The sequence below is a fragment of the Limanda limanda genome, chromosome 10 (assembly GCF_963576545.1).
Source record: "Limanda limanda chromosome 10, fLimLim1.1, whole genome shotgun sequence".
NCBI lineage: Eukaryota > Metazoa > Chordata > Actinopteri > Pleuronectiformes > Pleuronectidae > Limanda > Limanda limanda.
The window spans coordinates 3,272,612-3,292,351 of NC_083645.1; the positions used below are offsets into that span (position 1 = coordinate 3,272,612).

At 48.0% G+C, this 19,740-nt stretch overlaps 1 pseudogene; it reads right to left on the reverse strand.

Annotated features, from left to right (window-relative positions):
* Nucleotides 1-14,241: 14,241 nt before the first annotated feature.
* Nucleotides 14,242-19,435, reverse strand: LOC133012218 (piggyBac transposable element-derived protein 4-like; annotated as a pseudogene).
* Nucleotides 19,436-19,740: the final 305 nt, after the last annotated feature.

Sequence of the window (19,740 nt, forward strand, 5' to 3'; positions counted from 1 at the left end):
TTACAGAATTGTCAGATCCCTATTTTGACAGCCAAACATTTCTCAAAGCAAACTTACAAAGATATAGGAGTGATGGGAAAACTGTCCTCTTCTCGATGAAAGGTCGTCTCCTATTTGATGTTGCCTTGCCTTAGTGTCTCATGCTCATTCTTTGTGTCACCATTCCATTATTTTTAGCTCATATCAGGCCTCCTCTGTATTTCTCCACCTTCATGTTTTCACTGGTTAGGCTTGATTCTCTCTGGCATTCAGCAGCAACTGTAGAGAAGCTCAGCATGCAGAGTTTTTCATAATTGATGTGTAAGCGACTCATTAACAAACAATGGGGAGGCTGTGTGCAAAGCATAGCAAGCAGACAGGATCGCTGTCAGGAGTTGACTTTCAGGATGGATTCACTTTCGATGAATCAGCCCTCATTTCATTTTCCCTCTGCTTTTTTATATTTTTCTGGATGTAACGTTCTACTCTGCTCTACTGGCTTCTTTCAAAATCAAACCCCTGTGATCAACCTTTTATATTTGGTAAAGAAAGAAAGGGACAAGAGAAAGAGCTCAGTCATCTATCATGTATAACTAACAGGTAATGAATGGATTAGTCTGAGGGGTTCCTCAGTTGGGATACTGTCTGGATCCTTGTGGATCAGACTTAGCATATATAAACACAGTATATGTGTGTGGCTTGAAAACTCATTAGTTTCATTTATCATTATTGTCCGATGTTGTATAGAAACCAAAATTATTGAGGATTTGCTACGGGATCGATACTCACAAGCTCCTCATTTGGTATTGATCCTTTTAAAAAATATTGATAAGTACAAAACATGGTTGGCTTCATCACTTCCAAATGTTTTCAGTTGTTTTAAGTTTGTAATATTTGTGCCAAAACAGATGTTACATGTTCAGTGGGCCCATGTCACATGACCGTGGAAGCTACAGAAAAACATAAACTGAGTGCACTGCGCAGCTGTAAGCACCAAACACTTCACTTTGTCATTGTCAGTGTTGTCAACCCGAGTCTCGAGGTGAGCGTGGGAGAGAGAATAAAGACAGAGAGGAAAGGTGGTCTGGTGCTACTTAAATGTTTCAATATGTGAGTAGAAGTTGCTATGGTATCTGAAACATTAAGAAATCTTAAAGATGCATTCATTTTAGTTGTTTTTTTCAAAAAATAAATACAGTGCGCATTTATGCATTTTTCCATTTAAATTTTTTTTATATAGACTTTGTTATAATGGCTGGTATGTGTCATGTAATTTGCCTAAAACGTTTATTATTTTGGGAAAATTCTATAGCAATTTAAGAAAGTATTGGTCAAATTCTTTAAGGTCAATATGATAAACCATCTCTATCGGACAGTTGGTTGGTTGGCGGTGTTTGTCTATTGATTTAGTTGCAAATAAGATGTTTAAAAAAAACTGCAAAGATGTTGGACTTTCAGTTTATAGTTCTTTCTTGTATTTGGTTCAGTTCGGTTATGATTTGAGTGAGACCAGTAAATGAAAGTTTAGTAAAAATGCATAACCACAGTGTAATATTTCTTTAAATAAATATGATTATGAAATGCTTTGTGTAAGTAAAAAAACTTAAGGTTAAGGAGTTAACCCCAGTTCTTTGAAACATGAGTGAGGTATCTCACTATGGGACACGCCCTCGCGCTGTTCCCCAGAAGCAATTTTACACTCGCCAGCCCTGACTGGCAGGCAGACGTGACGTCAGTCCAGAGAGGAGGGACCTCCTACTCTATATAAGACCGGATGTCACCGCCTTTAGTCTAAAAAATAAGCACACCTCTTCCTCGCTCCAGGCAAGGAGGGTGATCTTGTGAGATACCTCACTCATGTTTCAAAGAACTGGGGTTAACTCCTTAACCTTAAGTTCTCTTTCAACATTCATGAGGTATCTCACTATGGGATATAGCGACTCCCGTATTGCCAGATAAGCTTATCGGAAGACCCCTGAGGAACGATTAAGTCCGTCAGTCAGACAGGGACATCTGTGACTGCCCCCACGCTCAGAATTGTATGAGACCATGGGGGTACAGTGACATCCAGATTATAAAATCTGGTGAAGGTATGAGGCGTTGCCCAGCTGGCTGCCTCACATATCTCTTCCACAGGCACGCCCTGGAACAGTGCCCATGACGCAGCGATCCCCCGAGTGGAATGAGCATGCAGGCCTATGGGGGGTTGTAGTCCCCTGCAATGATAGGCTGTGGCAATTGCCTCCACGATCCAGCATGACAAACGCTGCTTCGTGAGAGACTTTCCCAAGTGCGGCGTAGCCCAAGACACGAACAGCTGCTCTGATTTCCTGAAGCCAGATGTCCGGTCCACATAAGTGCGCAATGCGCGCACCGGGCAGAGCGCATTCAGCCGTCCCTGCTCCAGCGTGGAGAACGGTGGAGGATGGAACGCCGACAGTTCAATAGGGCGATATGCTAATGCCGAGTTAAAAACTTTAGGCACAAACGCAGGATTTGGTTTGAGAAAAACCTTTAAATCCTCCCTAAAAAACCGCATGCATGATGGATTCACTGACAGTGCATGAATGTCGCTTACGCACTTTGCAGATGTCAGCGCCAGTAAGAGAGCCGTTTTAAACGAGAGCATCTTAAGCTCTACCTGCTGCAGTGGCTCGAAAGGTGCGCCAGATAGCGCGTCGAGCACCAGAGTTAAATCCCACGGTGGGGTTAAGCTTCTTGACACCGGCCGCGTCCGTCGTGCGCCCTTCATGAACTGGCACACGAGAGGATGTTGTCCTGCCGTTTTGCCTTCAAAGCCTATGTGACATGCTGAAATAGCAGCTAAGTATACTTTGACCGTGGAGAACGCCAGCCCCTTGTCCAAACGTTCCTGTAGGAATGTCAAAATGCCAGATGGAGGGCTCTGAAAAGCCTCCACACCTGCTTTTGCGCACCAATCCTCAAACGCACGCCATTTGCCATCATATGCAAGGCGTGTAGACGGGGCCCTGGCGCTCTGAATGGTTTTGATGACATTCTGTGGAAGTCCAGCTGTGGTCAGATTCAGCCTCTCACGGGCCAAGTCCACAGAGCCATGCGCTCTGGATGCGGGTGAAAAATCTCTCCGTGCGCCTGTGACAGGAGATCTCTCCGTAGAGGCAGAGTCCACGGCGGAGCGCACAACAGCTGGTAGATCTCCGCTAGCCAGTATTTTCCCAGCCAGCGGGGAGCTATAAGAATTAAGGCATGACCCCTCTCCCGCACTCTCGCCAGAGTGGGTGTGATCAGCTCTAACGGGGGGAAAGCGTACAGTAGAACCTGTGGCCACTCGTGCGCTATAGCATCCCCCCCCATCGGGGCGTTCCGGCCGGTCAGGGAGTAAAACATCGGGCACTGTGCGTTTTCTTTTGACGCGAAGAGATCCACCTGAGCCCGGCCGAATTTCCTCCATATCTGCGTTATCACCTCGCCGTGGAGTTTCCAATCCTTGTAGCGAGGGCTGCCTCTGGAGAGCAAATCCGCTCCCCAGTTCCGTGTGCCCGGCACATGTGTCGCCCTGAGGGATAACAGGTGAGAACTGCTCCAGACTATAAGTCTGTGTGCCAATGTGTGAAGATGACGTGAGCGCAGCCCCCCCTGTCTGTTGATATATGCCACCACGGTGGTATTGTCCGTTCTGACCAGAACATGTTGCCCTCTGAGAAGAGGCAAAAATTGTTTCAGTGCCAACGATACAGCCAACAGTTCCAGACAATTTATGTGAGCGGACTGTATTAGTAAAGTCCAGGTTCCGCTCACTGTCCTGCCCTCGTGCGTGGCCCCCCAGCCCGCCATCTGTTGTAATTACCCTCCGTGTCATGACCGTTCCCATGGCAACGCCCTTGGTCAGAAAACCCGTGCATCTCCATGGGCGCAGCGCATGGACGCAGGCCATAGAGACTAAGACCTGGTGATGACGGTGGTGCGTCGGGCTCAGTTTGAGCGACGCCACCCAGCGCTGAACTGGTCTCATGTGTAAACGACCCAGTGAAGTGACCACCAGAACTGAGGCCATCAGCCCTAACAGTCTGAGGCACGACCTGAATTTTAGCCACGCCCCCCTGCGAAAAAGTGCCAGACAAGCTTGGAAAGCTGTTATCCTTTCCGCGGACAGACGCGCTCTGAACGTGACTGAATCGAGGGACAGCCCTATGAATGTGATTTACTGAGTTGGAATCAGAACACTCTTTTCCCAGTTTACCGCAAAACCCAGGGCTGCCAGATGCGATGTGAGCTGACTTGTGTGGGCCTGAGTTTGCTGGGGCGATTGTGCCGCTATGAGCCAGTCGTCTATATACATCGCTATACGCATACCCCCCTCCCTCAGGGGTGCCATCGCTGCCTCGGTGCATTTCACAAACACCCGTGGGCTTAACGATAGACCGAACGGGAGCACCAGGTATTCGTATGTTATGCCCTGGAAGGCAAACCTGAGATATTTCCTGTGAGGGGGGTAGATAGGGATGTGGAAATGTGCGTCTTTTAGGTCTATGGCTGTAAACCAGTCGCCTGGGCGCACAAAACGGATCAGCGCTGAATGTGTCAGCATTCTGAATGTGTACCGCCTCAAGTGTGTGTTTAGTGACCGCAGGTCCACTATCGGGCGTACACCCCCGTCCTTCTTCGGGACCAGAAAGTACCTTGAATAGAAGCCACTCTGGCTCTGTTCTGGAGGAACCACCTGAACAGCCCCTTTTTCCTGCAGAGCAGAAATTTCTGCAAGATGTGCGCATTTTCTCCTTGCGCCTGTGACTGCAATATCCCGTTGAAACGGGGTGGAATGGATGCAAATTGAAGCCTGTAGCCCCTGGTCACAGTCTTCAATACCCACTCCGATACCCCACAGGTTCGCCACTCTCGGGTTCGAGCCGCCAGTGGCCCCAGAGCCTGAGCAGCGCTCATATTGCCGTTTGCAACAGGCAGGCTGAGTCGCTGTGCCATAGGTGGAGTCATACTGCCCCCTTGTGGCGTTAAGCGAGCCCGCACCCCTCTGTTCTGTTCGTCTGTCCCACTGATAGCTTTTGTCATTTTTTGTTTGTTTTTTATGAACAAATGAGGCTGCGCCCTCGGCATTTGGCCTGGGTGCGCACCGCATATGACATTTATTGAACATTTCACAGAGGGAAAAATACTTTTGTGTTTGCTTGTGCGCCGTTTGCTTTTGGCAACACTCTGCTGCGGCTCCACAGAACTCTGTGCAGCACAGATCTTTCCTTTTTTTGATTTTGCGTGAGCTATGAATGCCAACATGGCCTCTGCACGCCTTTTGTGGGTTCTGGAACAAGCTCCTCGGAGCTGAACCCCTTCCGCCGGGAGGGAAGCAAGTGTCTGGCTGGACCTGTCCCCCCCCCGACAGGCGGAGGTGCGTTAGGTAACGCGCCTCTTCTTTTTGGCTCCCAGAGTGACAGGATGAGCCGGTGGGTCTCCCGCTGTCACGCTGGAAGTGAAAGGTTTCCTCGCCCAGGTGTCCTTGGGCTCCTGTGGTTTGTTCTGGCCCCGACCGCCCGCCTGAGGGTGCGTCTGATGTTTCGGGAACTGGGAACCTGGCCGTGCCACTGCGTGGGAGAATGTTTGCCGGCTGGGGAAGCGGCCGGCGCCTTCCTGGGGAGGCAAAGCTGGAGCGCTTCCCCCTCTCTCTTTTTCTCCTCACAGCGTTTTTGCATCGTCGCTAACGCCGGGCCGAATAAGCCTTTCGGGTCCACGGGAACATCGAGGAGCTGGGCTTTTTCCCTTTGGGAGAGGCTCGATAAATTCAACCACCGAGCTCTTTCCTGGGTGATCATCACGGCCATGGCTCTCCCATTAGTGATTCTCGGGCATGTTGCAACCCGAGGAACACTGAACATACAGAGTGGGTATCTGCCCCCGATATTTTGTTCCCACACGTGCACAACCTCGGTGGCACCTTGCTCTTGCCCATGGTGAGGACAGGAGCCGGGTCCATGGTTGCCATCTCTTCCTGATTAATTGGAAGCGGCTGAGTAGATAGTATGGTGGCTACCTACTAACCCCAGCCAGCTATGTAGTTTCAAGGTAACGCTTGGCGACCGAGTGGTTGTGAACAGTTTTGTTAGCCTTTAGCTACACCTGCCGTCTGAGATAATGCTTCTAGGAGTGAGAAGAGGTTTTAGACTAAAGGCGGTGACGTGACATCCGGTCTTATATAGAGTAGGAGGTCCCTCCTCTCTGGACTGACGTCACGTCTGCCTGCCAGTCAGGGCTGGCGAGTGTAAAATTGCTTCTGGGGAACAGCGCGAGGGCGTGTCCCATAGTGAGATACCTCATGAATGTTGAAAGAGAACATTATATATTATATATATACATTTATATTACTTTCTATATGTAATAACTGGTAATGTGTGTGAAAAGTCCTGGTGAACAGAGGGAAAGAAACACGGGGGTAACAATCAAAGGTTTAAGGCAGAAACAGATAGCAGGGCCGAGAACGAATAACTACCACGGTAGCAGTGTTGATTTAGTTGACGATAACGATAACGAAAAATATTCGTTAATGCCCCTTTTCCCATGACTAAGACGAGACGAAGACTAACGAAAACGGATCTTTGAAAAAAAAAACTATGACGAAATCTATTTTAATTTTCGTTGACGAGACGAAAATGTTGGCGGTTGACTAAGTCACAACAATTTTTTAAAAACATAATCGTATCAGGCCGTCATGAAGTACCCGGAGCGGCGAGTGTGTGTGTCTGTGTGTGTGCGTGTGTGTGTGTGTGCGTGTGTGCTTCCAGATAGCGCTCCAGCTCCGCCCCGCGCACTCGCTCAGAGAGACAGTGAGATCAGAGCTCGTTAACTATGGAAACAGTGAAAACACAGAGTTTCTCTCTGGTCTCAGCTGTGCTGAGATCAGCGCCGCAGCTTCTTGATCAGAGCAGAGGCTGCAGTTGGTTTGTACCGAGCTGCAGTTTCACAGTTCGCCTCCAGTCTGATCTGCTTTCACTTTTTGTTTTCACATTTTGCCAACTAAAATATATAGGCTGCAGCTATATGTTTTTATTTATTTCAAAATAGGGTACTTCTTATTTCATACATTTCCCACAAATATGGGGATGACTCAAATAACCCTACATAGTTCTGCGTTTAATTTATTTCAAAGTAGGCCTACACTTGCCTGTGTATTTTCTTCTCCTCTTCATAAGCATTTGGTGTTTCCCTTTGTTGTAACAGGTAAAAATAAATAAAATGTCAACAGTTTTCTTTATTGTTGTTCTATAATTTCATAAATGCAATAATCTACAGATTAGTATAGTATAACTTTATATAACATTTTATTAGCTTTGTTATCAAATATGTTTTGTGGCTCCAGACAAATTTTATTTGGGGGAAGAGGGGGCAAAATGGCTCTTTTGATAGTAAAGGTTGCCAAACCCTGCTATAGACCTATAGGAGGGATAAATGAAAGTTTAGTAAAAATGCATAACCACAGTGTAATATTTCTTTAAATAAATATGATTATGAAATGCTTTGTGAAAGTAAAAAAACATTATATATTACGAAAACGGATCTTTGAAAAAAAAACTATGACGAAATCTATTTAGACTAGTACGCAGTTGTAGACACAACACAGGGGGTCCCTGGACCTGAGAAGGGAAGATAAGGAGTTTAATGTGGCTATTAAATGTGACTAAAACTAGACTAAAATGTAATTAGTTTTCGTCGACGAAAACTAGACTAAAACTAAGGATAAAAATGACTAAATGTGACTAAAACTAATATGCATTTTCGTCTAAAGACTAAGACTAAATCAAAAATAGCTGCCAAAATTAACACTGCACAGTAGTGACGAGGACGAACTGGCGATGACTCGGCGCACAGCTAGGGTAGATATAGCCAGCTTGATGAGTGCAGGTGAGCTGTCGGGAGACCCAAGACCTCTCCTCCGGACTGTATCCCACCCAGTCCACCAAGTACTGGTACCCCCTGCCTCGTCTTCGGATATCCAGGATGCTGGAGACAATGTAAGCTGGATCGTTGTCGATGAGCCAGGTGGGTGGCCGGGGCTCGGCGGACAGGTGGAGAAAGGTTTGATGAGGGAGGTGTGAAAGGTCGGATGTACATTAAGAGTGGCGGGGAGCTTGAGACTTACTGTGACCGGATTGATGACCTTCACCACCTCCAGTGTTGGGGAGTAACGGAATACATGTAACGGCGTTACGTATTTAGAATACAAATTATGAGTAACTGTATTCCGTTAGTTACAAATTAAATAGATGGTATTCAGAATACAGTTACATTGTTGAAATCAGTGGATTACATGACGGTACTTCTCTGTTTCACGAGTTTATTCACTCTCGTAAATCCACCGGAGGCAAAGCCCCCAGGAAGCAGCTGGAGACCGGGGCTGCCGTAAGAGCGCCCCGGCCACCGGCAACGTGAAGAAGCCTCACCGCTACCGGCTCGGGACCGTGGCTCTGAGAGAGTTCCGTCACTACCAGAAATCTACGGAGCTGCTGATCCGCAAGCTGAGCTTCCTGCGCCTGGTGATAGAAGACCGACCTGCGCTTCCAGAGCTCCGCTGTCATGGCTCTGCAGGAGGCCAGCGAGGCACGCCGGGTTCACACCGCCCCCCCCCCCTCTTTTTATCTTTATGACTGCTTGTGTGTCTGTAGTGGATGGGCAGAGGGGGGCATTTAATAATGTGATTCGTAAAATTGGTAAAATTAAAACTCCAGGACAACAGAAGGGGAATGCAAACTATGGGATGCATACTTTATCATTTATATCATATAAAATATGTCATCAATATCGTTTAAAATCATTTTTCTGTGTGTTTCCTGGAGCGATACGCTCGCGTCAAGCGCAAACAAAAATAGACTCGACGCCGAAACGATCGCTGCACGGCGCTCGGCAGCCTTGGCGTAGCGCGGGGCTTCAGCCTCCGGTGGGACCCGCACAGAGGTGGGAGTGGATGGGAGCCGGACATCCAGCTGGCCCGCCGCATCGGCGGAGAGAGAGTTTAAACTGCTGCTGCTCCACTGACTATAACAACGCCGCAATCATACACTTAAAAAATGCAATACAAACCGGAAGTATTCCAAGTATTCAGAATACGTTACTCAGATTAGTTAATGTAATGGAATACGTTACAGATTACATTTTTGGGCATGTATTCTGTATTCTGTAACGGAATACGTTTTAAAAGTATCCTTCCCAACACTGACCACCTCGTATGGACCGACGTATCGGGGAGCCAACTTCTTAGACTCCACCTGGAGTGGAAGGTCCCGGGAGGACAGCCATACTTTCTGCCCAGGCGTGTAAGTAGGGGCAGCAGTACGACGGCGGTTGGCAATCCTCTCATTTCTGTCTGCTGTGCGAACCAACGCAGCACGAGCCTCCCTCCAGATTCTCCGGCAGCGGCGTAGGTGGAGTTGAATGGAGGGGACGGTCATGTCCTCCTCCTGTGAGTAATAATGTGGATAATGGCAGTTATCAGGGGTAGTAGAGATGGAAGGCAGGCTCTAACCAGGGAGGATGGCAGGGGGTCAAGTTGGCAGGTGGATGATTTGGATTTCCGGATGGCATCCGATAACTCGGCGGCAAAGGGGAGTTGGAAGCATGAAAGTGGTACAGGGAGGGGGGAATGGAGAACTAGAGGAGATGGACAGTTAGACATGTGAGGGTCAGTTGCTGGTGGATAGTAGCTATTTTTGTGTTGAAAAATGACATCAGGGCGTTACAGTGGTCAGTGGAGTAGAAGTGTGGGGGAAGGAAATCGGGGGAGCGCAGTGTGTTGTTGACCACTGAGAACAGGGCCCTAGTGTTCCCAGCACCAGCAGTGATTTTATCTGTGAAGTGTTGGGATTTGGCTGAGGAGAGGGTGTCTTTGTATTTGATGATGTGGGCATGATACATCTGTTTGTGGATAGTGAGTCCAGATCTTCTGGAAAGCCGCGCCAGCTGACGTCCTTTGGCTTTCAGCTGACGTAGGTGAGAGGAGAACCAAGGGGCAGGGTGGGTGAATGAGACAGTCCGAGTTTAGAGGGGAGCAAGTGAGTTCAGCAGAGTTTGGAAATCATTATTGTAGAGAGAAACCAGATGATCCGGGGTGCATGAACAGTTAAAAGGAGTGACACCTGAGCAACAGACCAAGTCCAAAATATGACCTTTAGAGTGGGTAGGGAAATCAATATATTGTTGGAGGCCAAAACTGTCCAGGCAAGAAGTGAACTCCTTAGTGAAAGCATTATTAATGTTGTCCATGTGAATATTGAGATCACCCAGAACAATTATATTGGATGAGAGTGAGCAGATGTGGGTAAGAAATATGGTGAATTCATCAATGAAATCCTTATAAGGTTTAGGTGGACGGTAAATGTTGACTATGACAGTTGGAGTGGGTCCATTCAATTGTAGAGCGACAGATTCAAATGACTGGAACACTGGCACAGTGACAGGCGAAACCTTCCAGGTCTCGCGGTGAATTATCGCAAGACCACCTCCTCTGCCGGTGAGACGGGGTTGAGAAGTGTAAACAAACCCAGGTTGAGTAGACTCATTCAGCTGAAAAAAGTCATTGGGTTGCTGCCACGTCTCCGTTAGACAAAGAAAGTCATACTTGCGGTCGAGGAGGAGGTCCTGTCATAGTTGTCCCTTGTCAGTGAGGGAGCGGATGTTAAATAATCCAAGATTGATGTCACTGTGTTCGTTGGAGAAGCCGACCTGGCTAGGCTAGCTAACTTGTGTGGTCCACCTTCCTGGGGGCATTTCTCGGAGGTCGGCAGCGGGATGAGGACCAAAAGGAGCCGATAGCAGTGGAATCATCGATGTGGTAGCTTCGTCTGGATCCACGGTGGGAGTACCTCCGACAGGGAAGGCGGGCGATGTCCGGGAAGTGGTGTAGCACCAGCGGGGGAGCAGACCGGAGGAACCGAAACTGGAGGAGCTCCACATACATGTATTGGATCAGGGTTGACGCTGGTCCCATTAGAGAGGACAGGACAGTCCAGAAGAGCACAAAGCCTACAGCGAGTCTGTAGATCCACACGACTAATGGGCAGATGCCTCGTTCACCGAACAGCAGGAGCAGTGGGCAGGTGAGAAGAAGCCAACACGCTACAGGTACGTTTGAACAGACTAAAACAGGATACTGATAAAACCGATCGTATTGACAGTAGGATCAGGATAGAATCAACAGTACCACGTTCGCCGAGAGTAGATGGTCTGCTGCAAACTGTGCAGATAATCATAAAATCATTAAAAACAACCGGAGAGCAGCGGCAGCTAATCGCGCCAGCGTTCACTCACAGGTGCCAATGTCCAGAGGCAGACCGTGCAACCGGAACACATGCTGGGTGAGGAGGTCAGCTGTCTCTAGCGCAGAGGGGAGTTTGGGGAGAGGGACAAAATGTTCGCCCTTAGAGAAGTGATCCACAATGGTGAGTATGGTAGTGTTACCTGCTGATAGGGGGAGCCCTGTGACAAAATCCACAGCGATGTGGGACCATGGACGGCTGGGGATGGGGAGTGGTCGGAGGAGTCCAGAGGGAGGTTGGTGAGAGGCCTTTCCACTGGCGCAGACCGAGCAAGCGGCGACGAAAGACTGGATATCCTGAGCCATGCCGGTCCACCAGAAGCGCCGTCGGATGAACTCCAGAGTTCACTGGTTCCCAGGATGGCAGGCTAGCTTGGATGCATGTCCCCATACCAGCACTTGGGATCTGAGGGGGACCGGGACATAAAGGCGGTTAGGAGGACCATTACCTGGGCCGGGATCCGTGAGCTGGGCCTCCTTGACACGGGACTCCACCTCCCAAAAGGCCGCTGCCACGATGGTGGAAGGATGGTCTCTGAAGACTAACAGGGGGTCATGGGGGTCATCTGCCGGGAGAGGGCATCTGGCTTGGTGTTGCGGGAACCAGGTCTGAGAGTTAAGGTAAAGTCAAAACGTCCCAGGAACAGAGCCCACCTTGTCTGTTGTGGGTTAAGTCTCTTAGCTGACTGGAGGTATGACAGGTTCTTGTGATCCGTCCAAACGATGAACGGGTGCTCAGATCCCTCCAGCCAGTGGCGCCACTCTCCAAGCGCCAGTACGACGGCCTATAGCAACTCCCGGTTACCGACATCGTAATTCTGCTCGGCGGGAGAGAAACGGTGAGAGTAAAAGGCACAAGGGTGCAACTTACCGTCCCTTGTGGAACGTTGGGAGAGGACTGACCCGGCCCCAATGTCTGAAGCATCCACCTCCACCACGAACTGCAGGGACGGATCCAGGTAAACAAGTACAGGAGCGGTGGAAAACAGCGTCTTGAGCCCAACAAATGCTCTCTCCGCACTAGGGGACCAGGTAAAAGGGATCTTAGATGAGGTGAGTCTGGTGGGTGGTGTAGCTATCTTACTGTAATCCTGTACGAAGCGGCGGTAGAAATTAGCGAAGCCAAGAAAACACTGCAGCTGTCTTCTGGTCTCGGGAGTTGGCCACTCGGTCACTGCCTGTACCTTAGCCGGGTCCGTCCGAAGCTGACCCTTCTCCACGATATATCCCAGGAAAGGGACCAATTGGGAATGGAACACACATTTCTCAGCTTTAACAAACAGTTTATTCTCTAACAGTCTCTGCAGCACTAACCTGACGTGTTCTCTGTGTTCCTGCAGGTTCCTTGAGAAAATGAGAATGTTGTCCAAATAAACAAAGACAATGCAGTTGAGCATATCACGGAGAACATCATTAACAAGGCTTTGGAACACTGCTGGGGCATTGGTGAGTCTGAAAGGCATCACCCAATACTCGAAGTGTCCTAGCTGGGTGGTGAAAGCCGTCTTCCATTCGTCTCCCTGTTTGATCCACACCAGGTGATAGGCGTTGCGGAGATCCAGTTTGGAGAACACAGAAGCCTCGTGTAATGGGCAGAATGCAGCGTCAATCAGGGGGAGTGAGTACTTGTTCTTTACCGTGATGTTGTTAAGCCCGCGGAAGTCTATACATGGCCGTAGGGAGCCATCCTTCTTCTTTACGAAGAAGAAGCCTGCTCCCACCGGGGATGAAGAGGGCCTGATGAGTCCTCCTCCAAGTGTTTCCTGAATGTATTTCTCCATCGTCTCTCTCTCGGGCTTGGAGATATTGTAAAGTCTGCTGGAGGGAAGTGTGTGTCCCGAAGGAGAGTGATAGCACAATCATAGGGTCGGTGAGGGGGTAGGATAAGGGCCTTGTCCTTAATGAACACCTCCTGGAGGTCGTGGTACTCCGGGGGGACCAGAGATAGGTCTGGAGGAGGAGGAGATGGAGGAAGAGAAAATGACGGGCTGGCTGAACGGAAGCAGTTGGCATGGCAATGAGTACTCCATCCGATCACCACGCCTCTCCTCCAGTCGACGTGGGGATTGTGGAGCTGTAACCAGGGCTGACCCAGAACCAGGGGAGAGTGAGGCGAGGAGAAAACCAGGAATTGGATGGTCTCCCGGTGATTACCTGACGCCACTAAGGTGAGGGGTTTGGTCTGATGGGTTATCCTGGCCAGGTGTCGACCATCCAAGGCACTCACCTCTCTAGGTTGAGGGAGGGGAGTGAGAGGAATGTTGCTCTGAGTGACCAGGTCAGTGTCAAAGAAGTTCTCATCCGAACCGGAATCCACCAGAGCCTTGAGGGGAAGGGAAAACTCATTAGTGAACTGGGTGGTCAAAAACCTTTTTTATCTCTGCTTAAAGCTGATCAAATGAAAAATTGAATCGTGAATCTCGGTCCCACAGCGCCGTGGCCCACTGCGCAGCCAGACCCAAGAGGAGACTCACAACAAAAGCTATTTTAACATGGCCATTATCATACATGCGGGGCTGATTATCAAAAACGAGAGAGCATTGGAGCAAAAAGCGCAGACAAGACCCCAAGTCACCGGAGGAGCGTTCTGGTGTGGGAATGTGGGGATCACCGGAGGGTCGGAATGCGTCGGGGCTGATGTTTCCCCCGAGTAAGAGCCGGAGGAGGGATTAAGACGCTCGTGAAGCTGCATCAGCAGGACTCCAACGGCGTTCACGGAGGTTACCAGTCCTTGGAGCGTCTGGTCGTGTTGTCCGAGCAGGTTCCCTTGCATTGAAATGGCGTGGCGAAGTTCCTTTGACTCTGCGGGGTCCATGGTTTAATGGCCAGATCGTTCTGTGACGACTGAGGTCTCGAGAGGGACCCCAGAGCAGAGGTAACACGGAGCCAAAAAGGGTGGTGCGTTCAAGGGTGTTTATTTAAGTTGGAGAGAACAGAATGACGGGACCGCTGATGGCTCCGGGAATTCTTCAGCGGGGAGGAAGACAGGACGGCTGATAGCTCCGTGAGATCTTCAGCGGGGAGGAAGACAGGAGGGTCCAAGGGAAAAGTCCTGGTACACAGAGGGAAAGAAACACGGGGGTTACGATCAGAGGTCTCAGGCAGAAACAGATAGAGGGGCCGAGAACGAATAACTACCACGGTAGTAACGAGGGCGAACTGGCGATGACTCGGGGCACAGCCAGGGTACATATAGCCAGCGTGATGAGTGCAGGTGCGCTCTCTGATGAGCCTCCGCCGAGTCATCTAACGAGATGAGCAGCACCTGTGGGGAAGAGGAGAGGGGCAAGGGCACTGGAGGCACAGAGGAACTGTGACAATGTGTATGATATGCATGTATATATGTTTCTATACTTTTCTACTCTGCATGTCATATTTATTTTGACAAATGTTTTTATTTCTGCCTTATTTTTTTCACATGATGAACGACCCAATTGGAAACATGAACCAAACTGGTGAATCTATTAAATAAAAGCAAATGGAAATTATCTCCTTATCGTTGACTGAGTCCAGTAACCCTATGCAGTTGATTTACCAATCCCTTTCAAGCAGGGAAATAGCACCAAAACTTTGGAATCTTGACAATTGCGTTCCCATAGTTGTTGAGTTGTTCCAGTGAAGGCTCCTCTAAAGGGAAAGCGAGATTTAAAATACAAAAGATAAAATAAGAGCTGGACATGTAACTGTTCAGTCCGTGGAACTTAATTATAACCCGTTCGGCCCACTGAAACATATCCTGTACAGCCGTGGCCAAAAGTTTTGAGAATGACACAAGTATTGGTTTTCACAAAGTGTGTTGCTTCACTGTTTTCAGATCTTTTTATCAGATGTTACTATGATATACTGAAGTATAATTACAAGTTTCAAAGGATTTTATTGACAATTACATTAAGTTTATGCAAAGAGTCAATATTTGCAGTGTTGACCCTTCTTTTTCAAGACCTCTGCAATTCACCCTGGTATGCTGTCAATTAACTTCTGGGCCACATCCTGACTGATGGTAGCTCATTCTTGCATAATCAATGCTTGGACTTTGTTAGATTTTGTGGGTTTTTGTTTGTCCACCCGCCTCTTGAAGATTGACCACAAATTCTCAATGGGATTAAGGTCTGGGGAGTTTCCTAGCCATGGACCCAAAATTTTGATGTTTTTTTCCCCAAGCCACTTAGTTATCACTTTCGCTTGATGGCAAGGTGCTCCTTCATGCTGGAAAAGGCATTGTTCCTCACCAAACTGTTCTTGGATGGTTGGGAGAAGTGGCTCTCGGAGGATGTTTTGGTACCATTCTTTATTCATGGCTGTGTTCTTTGGCAAAATTGTTAGTGAGCCCACTCCCTTGGCTGAGAAGCAACACCACACATTAATGTTCTCAGGTTGCTTTACTGTTGGCACGGCACAGAACTGATGGTAGCGCTCACCTTTTCTTCTCCAGACAAGGTTTTTTCCAGATGCCCTAAACAATCGGTAAGGGGATTCATCAGAAAAAATGACTTTACCCCAGTCCTCAGCAGTCCAATCCCTGTACCTTTGACAGAATATCAGTGTGTCCCTGATGTTATTCCTGAAGATAAATGGATTCTTTGCTGTCCTTCTTGACACCAGGTCATCATCCAAAAGTCTTTGCCTCACTGTGCGTGCAGATGCACTCACAACTGCCTGCTGCCATTCCTGACCAACCTCGGCACTAGTGGTGCCCCATTCCTGCAGTTGAATCAACTTTAGGAGATGGTCCTGGCGCTTGCTGGACTTCCTTGGGCGCCCTGAAGCCTTTTTAACAATAATTGAACCTCTCTCCTTGAAGTTCTTGATGATCCGATAAATGGTAAATTCAGGGGCAATCTTACTGGCAGCAATATCCTGGCCTCTGAAGTCCTTTTTGTGCAAAGCAATGATGACTGCACGTGTTTCCTTGCAGGTAACCATGGTTAACAGAGGAAGAACACTGACTTCAAGCACCACCCTCCTTTTAAAGCTTCCAGTCTGCTATTCTGTCTAAATCAGCATGACAGAGTGATCTCCAGACTTGTCCCATTCAACACTCTCACCTGTGTTAACAAGAGAATCACTGACATGATGTCAGCTGGTTCTTTTGTGGCAGGGCTGAAATGCAGTGGAAATGGTTTTTTGGGGATTAAGTTCATTTTCGTGGCAAAGAGGGACTTTGCAATTAATTGAAATTCATCTGATCACTCTTCATAACATTCTTGAGTATATGCAGATTGCCATTATAAAAACTGAGGCAGCAGAATTTGTGAAAATGTATATTTGTGTCATTCTCAAAACTTTTGGCCACAGCTGTAGTGAGTGCATTTCTTCTCAGGCTGGATGGACTGGCTAGAATTTATATTTTGGTATAATATAAAGCACAAATGGCAACAGAGGTAATACAGTTTCTTCTTTTTTTTTTGACTAAAAAGCTTTATATAGTGTTGTTCTTTTTTACCCAAACCTCCTCTTCTTTGTGTCAAGTGCTTGTATTTCTGGCCAGTTCTTCGTTTCCAAACACAGCAGAATGGGCTCTGATGTATTTCTCACAGCATGCTCTCTCATGCAGTTTCCCACAGGTGGAGAATTTACTTGTGTTGGTGGGTGGTGTGGCGTGGCGTATGACTGATGTGAAAGCAGAGACTCAGTTCAACAGGAAGGAGTGTAACCCAGGTTATATACCCTTAAAGGCCTCTCATGCAGATGCAGATTAGTAGATGCTTCATAAATTAGTTAGTTTGTAAATATAATATGTAACTATTTTTAAGTGATATTCACCAACAATGAAACAGGCAACTTAAAGTTTAAAAATATATATATATACATTAAATATGTGAAATAATATTAACCTTTGTGTCGTGTTCGTTTCTCCCCCCTTACTTTGGTGCTCCCGGTCAAATTTGACCGGCCTGTTTTAACTGCCCTTACATTAACACAAAAACCATTGATCGTCACCAAATTGTATTTAACTCCCTTTTAACCTGTAAACAATGTCTCAGACTACTGGTTACATGAATAACTGCAGTGAATAGACACAGAAATTGAAAGTTGTATTCCAAAATTAACATTTATTGTAGAAAAATCAAAACAGAGACCGAACATCAACATGAACACGTGTGTGTGTGTGTGTGTGTGTGTGTGTGTGTGTGTGTGTGTGTGTGTGTGTGTGTGTGTGTGTGTGTGTGTGTGTGTGTGTGTGTGTGTGTGTGTGTGTGTGTGTGTGTGTGTGTGTGTGTGTGTGTGTGTGTGTGTGTGTGTGTGTGTGTGTGTGTGTGTGTGTGTGTGTGTGTGTGTGTGTGTGTGTGTGTGTGTGTGTTTTCAGACACAGGAGTGGCATTTTGCAATCAGGTCACAGTGTGTCTTGCAAACGTAGGCATCACATTTGAAACATGTAAGACTTGTCTTATTGTCTCTAGGGGCACGTAGCTTGCATCTCTTCCGTTTCTGCCCCTGTTTTGGGGGGAGAGTGGCCAGGGCCGTGGCTGGGGCTTGCAGACTCCTCACCAGACTGCAAGAGGCTGGTGTGCGGGGAAGGTGCTGGCGCCGTTGAATTAGAGGAGTCACTAAAGCTTTCCCAAGCTCTGCCAGGAAGAGTCTCCTCTTGAAACATTTCCCCTGATTCCAGGCTGGGTCGATCGCTGTCCACACCACATATGCATTACATGCAGACACATCGAGGATGTTGTGGAACACAGCCACAGGCCAACGAGCTGTCATTCGCTTGCAGGTGTATGTACCAGTAAGCTGCAATGAAAGAAACAATAATGAATAGATTGGAAACAATATTGAACCTGTCTTACACAAAATGCAATGTTTTACATGAATACAAGTAAATCAAATGCATGACAGATGAAAATATACATTACCTTATCAAGGCAATCAACGCCTCCTTTGTTTCTGTTGTAGTCCAGGATGATCTGGGGCTTCCTGTGCTCTGCTTCGCTGACAGCGGCGTCTTTGTGTAGAGTGCTCATCAGGATGACATTTTTATTTTTCTTGGGCAAATATGACACAAGACTGTGTGTGTCAGTGAAAGCAAATTTGGATGAGAGTGCCTCTCTCCCTCTGGTCGACACCAGTGCAGGGGGAAGTTGAGGCTTGTTCTTCCCCCACCATGGTGAGCTTTCTTTTCAGCAGCTCCTGACCAAGCCCATGTGATGTGAAAAAGTTATCACATGTGATGTTATGCCCCTTGAGACCGGCTGTCATGTCCAACACAACACGCATGCCTTGGTTTTTTTCTGGCCTTCCAGTAACAGGTTTCCCTGTGTAAACCTGCATATTCCAGGCGTAGCTGCTCCTGGCATCACATGCTGCCCAGATCTTGATCCCATACTTGCCTGGTTTGCTTGGGATGTACTGTTTGAATGGACAGCGACCTCTGAAAGGGACCAGGCGCTCGTCCACTGTCACCTCAGGGCCTGGATTGTACATCAGTGGTAGGCGCTCCACCCACCTGTCCCAAACGTTCCTGATGGCAGCCAGTTTGTCGTCTCGCCAGCGGAAAGGTCGTGTAGCTCTGTCATCAAATCTGATAATTCTTGAGAGGACATGAAACTGTTGCAGGGACATAGTTGACCGGAATATAGGCCTCCCTGACTCTGCATCCCACAGACTTTTTGTAGCCTCATTGTTGGACCGATGTACTCCTGCTAGAATCAACAGACCCATGTAGGCTTGGAGGTCTACCTGGTCCAAGGCCTTCCATGTGTCCGCAAACACACGCCCCCCTTCCAGGTTTGTCATCGCCAGTATAATTTCCACAATGGACTCTGGTAAAAAGAGTTGGAAGCTGGACTTGATGTCATCCAGACGAGATGTTGCACACCGTGTTGGCCCTGGTGACATCCTAATGATATTTTCCCCTCTTGTTCTGCCTCCTCTGTCCTGGGGGGATGAATACCAGAGCAAGTTGCCATCCTTGGACTGGAATGTCACCTCAGGTGTGTCTTCCACAGGGGCCTCTTCCCCAGGTGCCTCTTCCTCAGGGGCCTCTTCCTCGCCATATGTTGACTGTTCGGTCTCATGATGGTCTGGATCAAAATCAGGATCGTTGTCTTCTATTTCTGAAACATCCTCCTCTATTTCTGGTTCAACTCCAATCCCGTCTTCATCAGTTTGAAAAAAAAGGTCAAGAGCCTCTCTGACAGAAAAACGTCTGATCGGGCGCCGACTCATTGTGTTCAGAGTAAAATAAGAGCAATGCACAAGCAAGCTATATATAGGGGATCTGTGAGAAGATATCATGAGTTTTGTATCGAAAGTGTGGTTCACGTGGGGGGATGGACACATTAGCCCGGGAAAGAGCCAGGTTCCCATAACAAACACCTAATTGGTAACTTTGAAGTGTTACACGTTTAGTCTGGAAGGTGTGGTTCACGTAGGGGGACAGGCACATAAGCACGGGAAAGAGAGGACACATGGTCAGTCTGAAAGGGGTTCACGTGGGGTGGAGTGTGTGTGTGTGTGCGTGCGTGTATGTG